The 16,978-nt window shown below is 42.4% G+C and overlaps 1 protein-coding gene across 3 annotated transcripts in view; it reads left to right on the top strand.

Annotated features, from left to right (window-relative positions):
• Window positions 1-723: 723 nt before the first annotated feature.
• LOC306963936 (synaptotagmin-2-like) overlaps window positions 724-16,978 on the top strand; it is a 75,736-nt gene continuing 59,481 nt past the window's right edge. For 2 of the 3 annotated variants that reach the window (XM_079557713.1, XM_079557710.1), the window contains exons 1-2: window positions 725-1,056; window positions 1,178-1,255. The gene's annotated coding sequence lies outside the window, so the exon portion shown is untranslated. Of the gene's footprint in view, window positions 1,125-1,177; window positions 1,256-16,978 lie in introns of all 3 variants that reach the window. The other variant, XM_079557711.1, reaches the window with a different exon arrangement.

Genomic DNA, 16,978 nt, shown 5'->3' with positions numbered 1-16,978 from the left:
CACAATAGGGACCAGATGTTACGAAGACAAACACACCATCCATTTTGAAGCTGGAAAGCCACATGTAACCTGCATGGGAAACCCCCCCTTTGCTGTAATGAAGCGGCGTTATGTAATCTCAGCCAAGCCACAAACACATGTAGGCCAACAGTTACTTTTGGGTTTCATGCAATTTTTTGAAGTCTATTTGTGCGCCTGCCGGTGACCCGTCCCCTCTGCGCGACAAGCATCAATGGGCTAATTCATGAGGAAGAGGCATTAACGCTGGCAGCCCATTCTTATGCGATCCATGCTGGCCCCAAGACTGTACTCGGGCATCACTGACTGCAGCCAGCCTCCGCTCTCTACTTCTCCATCCTCCTCCTCCCCCCCCCTCCCTCTCGCTGCCCTCCTCCCTGCCTGGCAATTAGGCTTCACACTGCAGCAAGAGGACCTATCCCATCCGAGCTCTGCGGCGGGCGCAAAGAAACCATCCTCCCCACGACACATGTTTGAACTGTATGCCTAAATACGCACTCCAACCTGTCCTGTAATGTGCCAATGTCCCACCGCGGTGCACCGATTTCCGTTCACCCCCCCTCTTCCCCCTTAAAGCATCTCTCTCTCTCTCTCTCTCTCCTCCCGGCCAGTCCCTTTCTTTCCATCGCACGACATAAACGCAGACCTCAGCATTTTTTTTTTCTCTACAAGCACTTAGGGTAAAAAATAGCGACGGGGGGTGGTGGACCTGTGATGGGCTGGGCGGGGAGCGTACTAGCGCGTCGCATAACTGGACCCCTTCCAATTAAAAAGGAGAGCTTATGTTATTGAAGAGTGCTCCGGCCAATCAGGAGCCGGTGCAGGGAGAAGCAGCAAAGAAGAAAAAAAAAGCACCGCTAGAGCGAGTGTGCGAGGGGGAAACTGCGGTGAGAGTGTGTGTGTGTGTGTGTAGTTGTTATCCCTCCACTGAGCAGATCCCTTATCAATTTGGCAACTTCAGTCTTGGGGGGTGCATGCGAATGGCGCGTCTCTGTGCGTTTTAATGTGGCAGAGTTGACCAAAAGGACATAAGACAAGGTGTGTCTCCAGGAAGCTGTGATTTTAGTCCTGACTTGAGCATTTCTCAACTGGAAATAGCCTAAAAAGTAAGAAGGATTCATTATTTTTTTTTTGTCTCTTTCTATCTCTGATCTCAAAGTGTCTTGACGTCCGTGGAGAAGGACGAGTGGGGGCACACACAAAAAAAGCGTCCAGCACAGCGCATCCTGCCCAAAAGGTAAGCCGGTGCCATAAATAAGTTGCTACTTTGCTTTTGTCGATCGTTGAAATCGGCGGGATATCATGTTTTACACATTTTAAAGAAGGATAAAGACGCGTGAAAGAGAGTTGCCAGAAGAACCGGAGGTTGAAGCGGAAGGGAGGGGGTGGATAGTGCGGGACTCCCTGATGCTCCCAGGCAAGTTTCTGTGCACACGGTTCTCTAGTGCTGCAGTATCCCATTACAGCCCTGCCTCGGCAAGCGATCTGGGCGAGAACCATAATCAAACGACATGATGATAATAATTAAACACATCTTTTAAACAAACATGCTATTTTAAACAATAAAAGTTTGTCTCTGACCTATCATTAAGATATTTTAAGCCATTTGGCGCGCGCATTGTCGATAATGCACACAGTATGGACCACGCTTTTGGAAACGTTCCTGATTTTAGCATCAAGCAATTTGGCAGGCTGCCTACCCCAGCCTTGTTTTGTTCAACGGGCGTTTTGGGACTTTGTAAAGCTCATCTTCACGCATTAGTCGATCTTGATTGGCCCAATTGGGTATTGCACAGGTCCAAATGCAAGAGTTCATTTATTATCAAGCTTGTGGGCTCGATAAAGATGAACCACGTAGTCATGTAGATTATATACAATATTAAACTGTAGGCGAATGGAAAACAATGATTGTCATTTGGAATACAAATTAAGATAAGATGAGGTAAGATGAAGATGATTTATGCTGCAATGTGCAATTGTCAAAAAGAAAGAAAAAAACTACAGTGTTAGGACTTTGCTTACTTTCAACGCATTTAGTTTATTTGCTGCTTCCCCCTGATCTGACCTTCATAACTCTATAAATGAGGAGTTGATTGTGTCCAGTAGTGGGCACTGTGTGTTTTCTGTGTGCTGTGGTCTAACACTGATGCACGATGGGAGGATGTAATACATAGAGTTGTCTGTTTTATCTTCACGATTTCCACATGTCAAATAAAAACGTAAAAGCAAATATTCACATAAAATGCCAAGCAGGAGACATACTGTGTTTTAATTATTTTTGACATTTTAAAAGATATTACTTGAAGAGAAAAAACTCCACTTCAGCACCATGGACAGAGCACATGGAGTGGACGGCTGAACAGTGTGTTTGGGAGGCCAACACCTCTCATGTCCTTGGTGTTCTAAAATACAATCCCTCCTCTTGTAGCACACATTTTTAAAGTACTTTAAAGGACGAGCCTCAAACGCTTCAAGCAGGATTCCTTTGAAAATCTCAGCCTTGTTGTCCTTCATTTCAGTGGTTGTGCGGGGTGTTACCTCTCATTATAACCTACAAGGTCACCAGAGAAGCTGAAATACAGTTTCCTGTTTGTGAGTTAGTCTGCGGTTCATTATATCTGCAGCCTATACAGTTCTGTCTCTTGCTGTGACAGAGAGCTTTGTTTCATGCCACGGTTGAGGGAAACCAGCAAAATGTCTCTGCGTGACTCTGCTGTCGTACTGAGAAACCAATTCTGATGGAGATGATCACAAACCACAGTCCTAATGACAAACGGAAACTAGCCCCTCCCTCACTTGTTACTACCCCTGGCACGAGTGCTGAAACCCGTGCCAAGATCGATGTTCAGTCGTGTTCAGCGGCTCCTCGATGTTGAATTGATGTTTTTATCCGACAGCTGAAATGTACAGCTGTGAGTTGACATTTTGAATTACTTTGTTCTTTAGTTTGTCGTACAGTCATCCAGGCTGTCTTGTTTAAATTTGCTTTGTGAGCTGAGTTTTGTGGAGGAGCAGAGCAGATGCAGGCCTTGTCATTGCTCATCCTCAGCGTGACACTCTCTGTCCCAGGCCGGAGGAGCACATGGGCATTTAGTGTGCCCCTGTAAATGATTGTGTGGCTAACACAGCGGAGCAGCATCGGCTGTCACTCTGACGTATTACAGTTTATAACAATGCCCCAAACTCTTCCTGTCAGACTGCTGTAAAACTCAGCATAAATAGTGGTACTTCCAAATAGAAGTTTTGTCGGTTGCCCGGAAAACTTGGTCTGCTGTGTGAATGATCAAGGTTTTTGTACGATACAAGGGCGTTTTGTCAAACAGTTAGCAAAGGTTTTAGTTTAGTGTAGGCTTGTGTTTATTGACACTGTGTTACAATAATTCACTGAACTGACTACAATAATTATCGGCGCTTGCGCTGGAGTTCAGGGTAGTTTTAAAGAGTGTTGCACAATAGATATGTTGGCACTCCTGCTCAGACAAAGGAGCGTGCAGAAAGCGTGATTGGAAAGAAGTATAAGACAAGTGAGCAGCAGCGAGGTGAGCGTGGAGCAGGGATTGTCAGCGGCAGAACGGTAGAGAGTGGGTGTGCATCGCGAGCTCCGAGCACTGCAGTACATTGCAGTGCCCAGCCCCCGCTGTTCTGTGCTCACCATCCGCTCGTATGCACTGAAAAGACCCCTGCAGCAGCCCAGCACTGCACAGAGGGCTGTCTCCTTCAGAAACACTCACATTATGACCCACACTTGTGCTCACTGGATACCCAATGTTACTCTGTTAATTTAATGGATGGACGCTCGGCGTCAGTGACCAAATAGTGGACCAATGCTTGCCGGAAGAGGGGGTGTACTCAATCCAAGCTCCCTGTAGACTACGTTGGCGTGTATGGCTCACTTTTCCAGTATTAGCTGAATGATCCCTGCCAATGATTTCCCCATTAAGAACATCTGCCACTCTGTTTGCCTTGGTTCCAGAGGTAGCATCTTTACAAACACGAGCCTAGCCTTATTATTGAAGTGACAGACAATGGGACGTCAAACAACATGTGCTCTTAAATAGCTGCTGTTTGCACACTCTGGGTTTGCCTTTCATTGATGACGCTCCGTGAGGCAAATACAACATAATGATCTCTGACATTAGTGCTGAGTCTTTCGTCAGGAGTGAGTTGACGTGAATGGCAGAGCGCAGGTCTCTCTATGCACGTATATGGAGAGCGCCAGTGTGCCTGTATAGTATGCATGGATGAGTCAGGGCAGCCTCGCGCTAAGTTGGATTAATTATGCCGCGTTTGAATGAGCGAGTTACAAACGCACAGTCACAACCATGCAGATGTGAAATTCATCTTAATCAAGGGGGGGAGGCTGCAGGAAGTGTGCCATGCTTTTTTCTGCTCACATAAACAGTTGCTCTCTTTCCACCCCAGTGCAATTCTGCCTCAGGGGCTGGTCAACTTGAGCTTTTTCCCATGGTACAATCTTCTCTAGTTTCTCTATACTTTGCTGATGTTGCTTAAACATATATAGAATCAGCAGCATAGTGAGTAGGGCTGTGAAATTGATGTAATTTTTGGAATATATATCCTGTGTGCAGGAATCATAATAGTAAAGGCCATACAGTATATTATGTAGGGCAGAATGCCAGAAGCGTGGCCGCACACATCTGCGCCAATCACTCACTCACATATAATGAAAATAAAATGTCCAGCCCGGTAATCTTCTCACGTTTCTCTACACAGTCCCTCTGATGATTCTTATCCACATATAGAAACAGCAGCTGAGTGGGGGGGATTCGTTCCCCACTTGACACGGCGTGATACCATTTCTCTATACGGTCCACTGCAGACAATCAATTACACAGTGCCACTCACATGTTGGAGATGGTAAGATAGCCTTTCTCCTCAGTGTTTGCTTTTGATATGAGACTTTGATATGAGAACTATTGATAGTGAGATGAGCACAAAACTGTGACTTTGAAATACATTTCTGCTGCCCCTTTGACATGGAAATGTTCAGGGAAAGGTGTGGGATTTTTCACCAAAACGCACGTGTTCGTATTTGAGCGTAAAATTGTAAGTAGTAGCAGACCCTGGTAGAGCATGGCAGAGTGGCTGAGCCGCGGTGGGGATTCAGAGTGCTGCATTGAGCTGCATAATTAATGTTAAGAGGGTGGAGCAAGAGGCGGGGACAAGGCGCACGGAGAGGCACGCTGCTGCAACGCTGTCAAGACGAGAGACTCTGATCTTGTGCGTGGAGCCACATTGACAAGAATTGATGCATGATGCAAAAACAGAGAAATGTGTTATAAGTTGTCCAGTCCAGTCCTGCCACAAACCCATTTCTATTCCATTTCACACTCTATGCTCTCTCTCTCTGTTCTAGTTTATTATCTCTATTCATATTGTACTTTCACTCTATTCTCCTACTTTTGCTCTCTCTTCTACTATTCCTTTTCAGAAACACTTTATTTTACGCTACCCTTGATACATTGTACATTTATAATGTGTGTTAGTACTTTGGAGATACATAATGTAATAAAACATAAGGGGTTAGGGTCTGATTACATTATGCACTTCCAAACCAGCAATACACACTAGACCATCGTACAGATAGTACTGAACAGGCCAGGGGTTGGCAATCATTATCTCAAGTGCCACATGCGGCTCTTTAATGCCTCTGGTGCGGCTCTTTTGCGCTTTGATGTAAAAAAAAAAAAAAAAAAAGAAGTTAAACCCATAAAGTGTATTTATAAGAGTGATAAGCTGCTTTAGTATTAGGCGAGATCTGAGCCAGAATGAAGGCAGTGAATAATGATTTGTTCAAATTCTCCAAGGAAGGACCATCCAGATCCCCCAATATATCCTACTATCACAATAAATACGTAATTCATTCATTCTTCATCAGACTAGAAATAAGACAAATACATTTGCTTTGTTGTTTGTGGATAAAAATGCTATTGCGGCTCTTTGAGGGTTAATTTTGGATTAAAAAGGGCAGGAGAAATGGCTCTTTTGATGTTGAAGGTTGCAGACCCCTGACATAGTTACAAGATAATTACAGGTTGTTACAGAGCACATTACATACTAAATTTGGGTGGTACAATGTATCAAAGGTAGTGTACCTCTACTCTTATTTATTGTATTTTACCCCCCTCTTTCTTGCCATTCTACTCTCTCTCTCCTTTCCTATTCTCACCTCTCTCTCTGTCTCTCTCTCTCTCACATCCATCTGCTCCCCTCGGCCCTCAAAGCCAATCCCTCATCCCCAGCCAAACGCTTCACTGCTGTGGGCTGGCTCCCTGGCTCAGTTAAACATTCAATTTGGACACACCGGCACTCCTCATATGACACATCTGCCACTATACCTCCGTCTACTCGGGCTGCCAAAGCAAGGTCCAGAGAATTTAATCTAAAGATATCGTGCTTAGTGCCTGTCCTGGCAAATTTCGATGCTGTACGACGCCATTGTACTTGCGGTAGAATTGTTTTGACACGCTTCAAGAGGATAGACGGTCTTACAAGACACCTGCTGGTTCTGTCTTTCATGGTTTTTATCATTGTCACTGCCGATTCTTTGTTGACATTAGTATCTTACAGTGCTGCGCAATTTGGGAAGAAATACCATTGCATTTTCTATAAGTGTTTTTACTTTTAGAACCTTAACATTTGAAAAGAAAACTGAAATAAGAACTGCCAAAATCAATTCCAGAAATCCATGCTCGTCAGAACATGGTGAGCAGCTTTTTTACCTCCATGGAGACGGATAAAGTACTTTTTTCGGTTGTTGTTTTCAGAGCACATCATAATGGCTAAATAATTGCTGCCTTTGCTATTTTCAACCATTAAACCTGCTGTTACAATTTGATGTAAGGCAAAAGAAAAAAATAGTTGTAAAAGGAATTCTGCTTGAATCCAGTCTTGCCTCCTGTCAGCTTTGTGAACGCTATTTCTTAGCTGGTGTCTTCTTCTATGTGGCTTTGCTCTCTTTGTGCCCTTGTCACCTAACCTCATCATGACAGCAGCTCTTGTGTTTTGTATTTTTGTTGAATTCTTGCCCGTAGCCCCGCGCTTTGAAGTCCAAACCAATGCAAGCATGTGGGGAAAATGCCATAGTGTGTTGTGCATGTCCCTCAAACACTCATTGTCTTGTATTTTCTTTTCTACTTAGAGCAGTGCCACAGCGGCCTTTGATCAGATGTGCCTGCCAAATGCCACAGAGGGCTCTCAGAGAGGCAGAGATGTTGACTGCATGCCGTTCTGTGAACAGTCGGGAAGCTGGCAACGGACTCTCAATATCAAAAACCCCAAACCACTTTCAAAAGACAATGTTTAACTCTTTAGATCAGTCATTCGAGTGCATAATGATCAGTTAAATCTAGAACCAAAGAGTGAAAAGGAAATGATTTATTCTGCGGACCATAAGGGACCTTTTAGTGTTGGGTTTGCTTGTGCCTCGGTCTCCTTAATTAGTCTCAAACATGCACAGTAATACATAATGTGTTGCACTTAACTTTCGAGCACAGTAACAACATGGTTTTAGGATGGAAATAGCATAGGTTTCCATACTATTTGTGCATGCTCTCATTCATCCAGGAAATATTCGCCGTTGTGAAGCACAAACCGGTGACTGGACTGGGTTTGGTGAAGTTGAGGACACTTTGCTTCTATCCACAGATGCTCACAAGAGTTATGAAGAAGTGGAGAATGAGGGAAAGTGTTTGCTGCTAAAATATGTGGGAGAGTCGAATGATTTGTGATAACGGCTTAGTGTCTGTGTAGAGCGGATTTTCTCTTGACGTCTGCTGTCGTATGTAAACTTATAGAAGTAGATTGGGGGTACAGTTCATGAGAACACTCACCTAAGATTATTATTATTCATATTACCATTAAATTAAAGGCCCTATACCTGATTTTTGGATAACACATATAGAGAGAGATGAAGCCACGAAATGTAAATGTTAGCTGTGGTTCAAACTCATTCCTAACATATATGTGGCATACCAATTCTTCACAGGGACGAGTTTATCTGTACATTTCAGAACTTGTAGGTCAAAGCTGGCCTGCAAGTTCATAAAATTGTTACAAATCGAATTAATATGTAGAGGCACAGTGTTTTTCCCGCAAATGTCTGAGTTTACATACAAAAGGAGGACAAGGCAAATTTCGCTCTACAGCTACATCCTTTTACTTCCGGTAGAGCGCAAAGTCTGTTCACTAAGTGGCGAACGAGGGAAAATGTTTACCACTAATAACAGTAGACCAGGGGTAAAATTCATGCCGGCACCCACGGGAACTTCCGGAATGAGGTGAATTGGTGGTCGGGGGTAAGGGCTGGGGTTATTTTGACCATTAAAATGTATTACCATGTAATTACACTGTTAGGTACCTTGCTGCTATTACTGTTCTGTGAAGCAAAGTGCTACCAATTTAATCTGAGGCAATGGCCCTTCCGACCACCACCAGTCACTCCCTCACACCCCATATTCATACATAGGCAAGCTGGGGAAACAGAACAACAGTATGCACTGGTCGGGGTTCAAACAGTTGACCTTTAGATCCAAGGAGAGTTCCTCAAAGCACTGAGCCATTAGGCCATTAACCTGATGATTAATAGCCATCACGTTCCTTGCCCCGGGTGCTGCACTATTGTCCTCTCCAGGTTTCCTAAGCATTGTCAAAAAATTGATCAAATGCAGAGAGCAAATTCCTCCTTTTAGAAAGTTCATGAAGATCATCACCACCATGTTTGACATTTAAAAGACAAGACTTTTTTTTTTGCCTCAGACACCCATGCACACAAACTCTAAATTTGGCTCACAGTCATTCTTCTATCATCACATTAATATAATCTACAGGTTACTTTCTGAACTAAACTTTGTGCTTTACAAAGTATTCCTCTGATTGCATAAACTATATATCACATCACAGTGCTATCAAGCTTGTGTGAATACAAACCTTTCATTTTTCAGCAGATTTTCTTCTTGTGTGCCAACTTTTCATCTAAATTATAGCTCCTCAGTAAGTTTAAAAACTCAAGTGACGTGTTTCTCCCTATTCTTTACCCACTCAAAAAAGAATCTGCCAGCACAGTCATTTCTTGCTCAGGAGATCTGCACAAAGGCTCATTAAATATATTTTTGTGTGCGCAGAAATAGCAATGAAGAAACGGCTTTTTTGGGGGGGAAGATTTCTTTCAACATTCCCCACAGATTCAGCTCTCCGTTTGTTCGGTGTAAGACCTGAGAATAAATCAGCAAATATGTTTTTCCATTCTCTAGGAAACTTTTCACCTTTGAGTGCAAAATGAGGCGTCTTTGCTGCATTTTAAAAACAGATATTATGCGCACAGACCTCAGTTGATAAAGTGGAATGAGATTTGCGAGTAGGGACCGGGTGTGAAGGTTGCGCTGTTTTCTCTTTCAGGTTTTTTGAGGGCACTGTGGAGGCGAAGGACGCACTTCAATACAATGGAAAGAGGAATAACATTCAAATAGGCTTTTTCTCAAACACACAATATACCGCCAAATGATTGGGAACACAATGGCCATGTCGCATGAAGTCACCGTATATCTCTTCTTCTGAGACATTTTTGCCTTATTTTGATCAGTATTTAAGTTGTCCTGCCCAAACACTGACTAAACTATGACATTTATAAGTTTGCACTAGGAGTGTATAAAGTAAGAAACTTAAACTCGCATAAGAAGTTCTGAATTTGATGGCACAGACACATGTCAAAAAAAATTGGGGGAAGAGTGCAGACATTGCAGCTGAAGTTCTGAGTGAGAAATGTCCCATACTTGTCAATTCTAGCAGCTCAGAAATCCACGGTCTTCGTTTGTCAAATATTCGGTGCAGTGAGGAAAGTTGTGTGGCACGAACAAGTCAGCTCGCCCTCACTGAGTTTTTCTACGACGCCATGTTGTTTTTATTAGGGATGTGGCAATACATTACTAAAGTGTGCAAGGTCATTTCCTGATAGAAATGTCTGAATAGAAGCCTTTGTAGGACCAAAACCTTCACTCATTTACGGTGCATTTTTTGAGGATCATTTTATTTTAGGGTAAAACAGCAAAATGAAATCAGCCAGTGATAACCCAAGCCAAAAGTTTGGAGTTGCACCTCCTGAGCCTAATGTTATACTGCTAGATCGCTAACTCAAGCTTTTTTGGGGAGAAAATGGGCCATTAAATCTGTTTTATATCAGTGATTATTAAAGCCGTAATTAGTAACTCATGCCCCTAGAGGCCATAAGCACCAATGCAGGTGTCGTAGCATGTTGTCTTTTTTTACTCATTAGTTGTACGTGAGAGCAAATCTTACACTGACAGAAAAGACAAAGGGAGAAGGGGATATTGTTCATCCAATTACACAATGGAGATAACTTTTTCACTCAAACTTGGCTGCAAATACTGTTTAAGTGGCGCTAGCCCACAGTTAGCCTGTTAACTTCTTCTTTGTGATTCTATTAGTGTGTATTGGTGACTCCGACCCATAGGAAGGAAAGATGCAATTGTGGTTTTCTGGCCAGAGACACCAGGGGGAGATGAAAGACCCCCAATCATCCCATTAACACTACGAAAAGGATTTATTATGGTAAACAAGTTACTTAGTACTGCTTTAATTGTACAAATGCATTAAGGTCTCAAAAGATGGTCCGAAAATGTTTATATCTAGAACAGTGCTAACAAAAAACACAAGAAAAAACAGCAACATTAAATTGCATTACATGAAAAGGCAATCAGCCCACGGCACATCGATCAGGAAAAATCCTGCACACTGCCAAAACTTGCAAAAATATATTTTCTCTTATGAGGACATTAAGTCAATGTTTTGGCAGTGTGCAGGATTTTTCCTGATCGATGTACCATGGGCTGCTCCCTCGTCTCCTACGCACCTGCCCTAAGTATTTAATGTGCGAAGTCCTCTTCTCTTCTTCTTCAAATGAAAAGGTAAAACAAAATAGAGCAGCACTGGGTAAGGCCGGGCTTAATAATTATTGAAGTACTGCTTGCAAAATACAAACCCGATTACCCTGAGTTGGCAGCGGTGGGTGCTGGGTAAAGTCTTGCAGTTTTTCCCCCACAAAGCATATAAGTTTCCAAAAAAAGACAAATTGCAGCCTTTCCAGATGGCTGATTGCAACTTTGATTTGATAGTGACTCCCTTTTCAGCTCTGTTCCTCGATATTTATTTCAGTTGAGACCCAAAGTGGACTTTCCACTCGGAGCCACTTCACCGCGACTGAAAAGAACACATTGAGTCGTGTGACTGGCAGGTCACTTGTGCCGCTTTGTGAAACTAAAAGTCCTGCTTCTTCAGCCTGCCCCTTGACTTACTTACTTTGTCCATTGTGTATGTGCCATTCCCAAAATAAGACTCCTCAACTCTGTATTCAGTCCATGCGCTACGTGTCAGGCTGCCAGTGTCAGCTTGGATCTACAGCCCGCAGCAAGGTATGCATACGTCTGAATATGAATATAGAAGCTTGCTTGAAGTCATCTTTCCTCAAAGAAGGTATTGACCTGAAGATAAATTGGTCCTCAATAAGAGAACCCTCGTCGAATCCATTTTCCTTTACAACAAAGCAATAATAGTTTCCAAAGAGGAGATGACGTGCATTGTGCTGCTGTGTATTGATCAACATAATTGCCACTATCTGCAATTGTTCGGATCCATTCAGAGGATTGTCATCTGGAGAGCTGTCGCTGCTATCTTCATTTATATCTCAAGAGTTTTCTCTCAATCTGTTCTTGCCGGCTTGCTGATGCAAAGGGGCTTAATAAGAATGCTCAGTGTGGCTCCGGGTGCTAATCGCCTAGAGGTTGCACCAGAACAGAGTTGTGTAATTGTTATCGGACAGCTCAGGAGGAAAAATAGGTAAACAAAACAAGGGCAAAATCACTGCCTGCCCTTGTAGCAGGCGTGATGCTGCTTGGTGCTGCGTGCGTTGCTTTGGCAGATTCTTGTTTGCAACAAAAAGGCAGCAGCTTAGTTGAGTCATTGCCCACCAATTCTGTAGTTAGAAGTTTGATGTACAGTGTTGTTGTTTCTTTGGGCAAGACTTTTGAAGGCCAAATGAATCAAGGCCATATAAATGTGACCATTTTCATCCAAAAGCTCAAGGTCAACACAGACTTTATCGTGCCAGGGGGTTGTATTTGATCCATCCTCTTGTAGATCATCCTGTCAGGAGCAACGGGCAACCGCATTGCTATAGGGACCTGTCACCAGATGTGTGGTCAGGAGTCCTATATAAGGCTATTTTCTGACAAGTATCTGATTGTGTTAGAAATAGATTTGCAATTTAGTTTTGGAAATCTATAGAGTCAGTTCACTGTGCCCATTTTGAATATGTCCAGGAGCATTAGCATTTGAGAGAACACTGAAATTGAACTGCTAAACTAATACAAGGATCACACGGATTTCAGAACAGACAGGTCTAATCTAAAAGGGCTAACAGGTTTTGTATATAATAAGAGCCCAAGGAGAGGATATGTGCTGTTGCTTGCAAAAGACGTTATGTTACTTACTCTGAGCCTATTTTAATTTGCTAATTAAAACATTCACATTGCATTTTAAATATGACCGCGTAAGATTGCCGCTGGAATATATTGTGTGTTGCTGGTTGACGAGGGAAACTGGAGCACCCAGTGTCGGTCTTGCAGTGACCTGTCATCTTTGACTCTTTAGTGAAGAGACGCACGGCAAGCATCAAGCTTTAGGCAGTGCGCTGAACATGACAGGTTGTGTGACAGCAGAGCAGGAGTATTAGAGGGAAAACAAACCACCATTTTTCTATAGGTTACCTAAGGTGTTGCATAAGGGCACTTGCATACAGTCTCATTTCAGATCTTTTTACGCTCCTTCTGAATATAGACCTTGCACCGTGCTGTATGTGTTGTGCTCTCCTGTGTTGTCTGCTGTTATATAAAGCCGAGCGCTGTCACCACAGTGTTTCATTGCGGTGCAGAGTAGCATTATCTAGGACATGCTCGGTTTGTGCCCCTTCTGAAATGCGTCAAAGCAGCTGTGAAGGCAAAATTTCCCATCTCCAAAAATGTCCTTGACACATTGGCCAATGATTCTGTTAGCTATTTCTAACGTGAAAAGTAAACGGGAGATGCCGTGGCAAGGCGTGCACCCACAGATTAGAGTGAGTTAAAGTGCTTTGCTAAAGAATTTAAGACGGTTATGGGAAAAACATGTACTTAAGAAACACGTTCAAAACTCAGATATGCAAAGAGCGTAAAGTCTGTTTATCTTAGAGTTAAGATGAATTGTATTGCCCCGTCAGCATTAGGTTCATGGTCAGAATTGCCTTGCTGGTGGATTGACATCTTGTGTTCATGTTTTGAGTTCATGGGGAAATCGTAACATCACTGCAAATTGCACACAGAAAGGCCACATGGTCCAAGACTCTTCCTGTGACAAAGGCCCTTATGATCTGGGAATTGAACATGTGCCTTTTTTCTGTGAGGTATGAGCGTCTAACCAGTAATTCACATTGCTGCAAAAAGTTCATTTGGTCTTGTGTTGCACAAAACATTTCCCTTTGATCAGTACAGTGTCTTTCATACCAGTGTCAACGGCTCACTTTCTGCAAATCCACAATATCCGACCATTGCAAAAAAGGAAACCACATTATGGACGGAGACAGCGCTAAAATCATTGGGACAGAGGACAACAAACACTTAAGGAGGCAATTGAAATCCGGAAACGTGCCCCCGGGACAGTAAACCGGAATGAGGGGGCTTTAATGCTTTCACACACCTGGGACGCTGTACTGAGAAAGTCGGATTGCAGACGTGGCTGGTGCCCTACCTCCACCGGTGGGAAAATATGTGACCAAATCTGAGGAAGACTGCAGATAGTGAGCGGTCGAAACTGTCAGGTATGAAAAACAAGCAGAGAACCGAGCGGAACACTAAACATACACCATACATTACTTACAAGAGTGCACAAAACAACGCTATGCTACCACCACACTATGCTTTTTGCTTCTACACTTGCCATAGCTTCCTATAACACAAAATGCTGTCATTGGATTGTATCATATTCTCGCGGCTGACTTCCCACCGCCCTCTTCCTTGCATCATATGGTGGGATTTTTATGTCATGTATACTATTAACCTTGACAGCGTTCCAGCAAGCGACTTATTGCGGTACCGGGAGAGTATGGCATTAGCGATGACAAGACTGTGGAGCATATAAAACGGAATTAAGATGCTAAATTTGCTGCAGTGGCTCGTGTTATTTGTGTGCCGAGAGAGATAAAGAAAGCGGTGCTAAACATCACGCATCTGCTAATCTCATTATCTTGCTGCTAAAAAACACATCCTATCGATATTAGCGCCCCTTTCTTCGCTGTCTTTGCTGGTGCGCCTGTCGTTACATGATGTGTTTGGTGACATATGATTCGTCATTATGGAAGCATGCCCTTAGTTTAACCCTTTTTAACCCAATATCGTCTCCATTTAACAACATAATGGTGCACAGTATTCCACCTGAACTCTCTCCGACCTCACTGACTGATGAGGTACCTTATTTTAGCTCTTGTCTCATACTGTTGTTGTAATCTAATCTAATATGTATGGTTTTAAAGTTGCATTGTACATTGTACAAAGGCACGAAACATTCCAGGTTTTATGTCGCTATTGCTGCATTCCTGGGGACATATGTGCTTGGTTTTCTTAGATGTTATTGGTTAGTTTGTCCCACTTGGTGTTGTTTATGTCCGATAGAGGGGATTTTGATATCACTATTTGTGAGTTTTCTCAAAACATAAACTTGAGTCTATTGATTTTAGAAAATATCACTTTAACTTATCTTTTAGCTCTTGTTTATTATGTCTGGATTTTCTCTTGCAAAATGTTACTTCGAGGACAAAGACAGCTCACTGTAAACACATGAAAGTAGCAGTGGTTAAGAAAAAAGCTCAAATTAAACAATTAATGATTCTACAGTCGGGTGCAGAAGTTGGGAAGCTTGTTTTGAAACAAATTCCCCGTTTTCCCCAGTTGTGTAATCGTTCACATGTATTTTTCAGCTGGGGAATACTTTTTCCCCACATGAAAGCCTCTCAAGAGCAACTAAACAGTTGGAAAAATCCAAACAAATCATTTGGAAGAAGGCCTAGTGTGAATTAACATGATGTTTGTTGACCTTTGTCAAAGCAAAGCAGCAACGTGTCCTTAGACGAGCCGTTGATGTCCAGCTCCCTGCAAAGTTCTGAATCTGGTCTATGGAAATGTTAGACCATTCACAGAAATGACGCACACCAATAAAACACCTGTAATGGAATTAATGCTTGTACTTTATTATATTGTTGCGTCAGATGTTACCTGGCCTTTTCATATAGCTTATCAACAGATGGGAAGATTGATGTAAAAAAAAAAAGAAAAAAGGACCAACATCTCAAATTTAGACCATAATATATAATTTGCATCAGAACCAAAGGGGCTGCACAATTAATTGCAATCAAATCAGAGTTAAGACACAAAAAATAATTTTAAAAATATATATTATGCTGCTCTTGCTCAGAGTTACATATTTTCTTTTCTAGTATTATATGAGTATCTGTGTTTTTCGTTCTCAAATTGAAAACATAATCTCAGTCTAGACATTCACTATATATTGTACAGTACCAATCTTGGCTGCACAGCAAAGACTTGAGTGATTCTGTCTCAGCAAAAAGGTCATCGTGGGTTCATCTTTTTCTTAAACACAGTCTCTCTGAGTGGAGTCTTCTTCTTTCCTGTATGACATTTTCCTGGATTTCACATTTTAAGCACGCGGACTTCCTCCCGCTATCCGAAGAATATGCACATAGGTAACTTGATGACTCTCCTTTGACCTCAATTAAATGAATTAAGTCAGCTTTTCAATTAGCTTTTTTTGGTCAGACTGCTTTATAGCACTGTTTGCTGACATCACAGCAACTTTATTTCAGCGTGTCAGTTCTAATGTAAGTCTTTTGATTGTTGTTAAAGAGGCAACCCTTCTATGGTCCTACTGATGAAGATATGAAACGATGACAGTTAAACCAAACCTGTAAAGTCAGCTGGAAATGTATGACTAAACTATTGAATCTGCTCAGACGTTGGGCAAGGAAGCCAATCCATATTAAAAGCAGAACTAAGTAACTCATTCCCCTACAGGCCATGAGCGCCACTGCAGGTGTTGTAGCATGTTATGTTTTTTTACTCATTCATTGTCTCAGCGAGTAAATACTATGCTGATAGAAAAGACAAAGGGAGAGAGGGATATTGTACATACAATTACACAATGGAGATCATTTTTTTCACTCAAACCTGGCTGTAAATACGGTTTAAGTGGTGTTCGCCCGCAGTTAGCTTTGCCGTTAGCCTGTTTGCTCTGACCCAGAGGCAGGAAAGTGACAATTGTGGTTTTCTGACACCAGGGGGAGATAAAAGAACCCCCAATTATCCCATTAACACTTGTATTACCCCCAGAAGGACTACGGAAAGGATTTATTAAGGTAAACAAGTTACTTAGTTCTTCTATAAAACTTTAAACAAATATTTTTTTTATTATCAAGTACAGATGGTAACAAAGGTAAATGGACTCAATTTATATAGCGGTTTTCTACCTTCATCAGGCCCAAAGCGCTTTACAGTAAGGAACCAGTCACCCATTCACTCTCTCATTCATACACCAATGTACACAGACACTGGAGGCAAGTAGGGTGAAGTGTCTTGCCCAAGGACACAACGACAGTGTGCATTTGCGGGAGCTGGAATTCGAACCCACGACCTTCCGATCACGAGACAACCCGCTCTACCAACTGCGCCACCATCGCATTGATCTTTACATACACATCTGTTAACTTTTAACAGTAAATGATTTCCACTCCAAGACCATTTAACACAATTTTATTTCTAAAACTTTCTCCTCCAAAACAGATGCCTTAGATTTGATTTATTGCACAGACCTGATGATTTGTCTG

This window comes from Gobius niger, assembly GCF_951799975.1.
Source record: "Gobius niger genome assembly, chromosome: 6".
Taxonomy (NCBI): Eukaryota; Metazoa; Chordata; class Actinopteri; order Gobiiformes; family Gobiidae; genus Gobius; species Gobius niger.
Note: the sequence above shows the minus strand (reverse complement) of the source record. Positions and strands in the feature narration are given on the sequence as shown.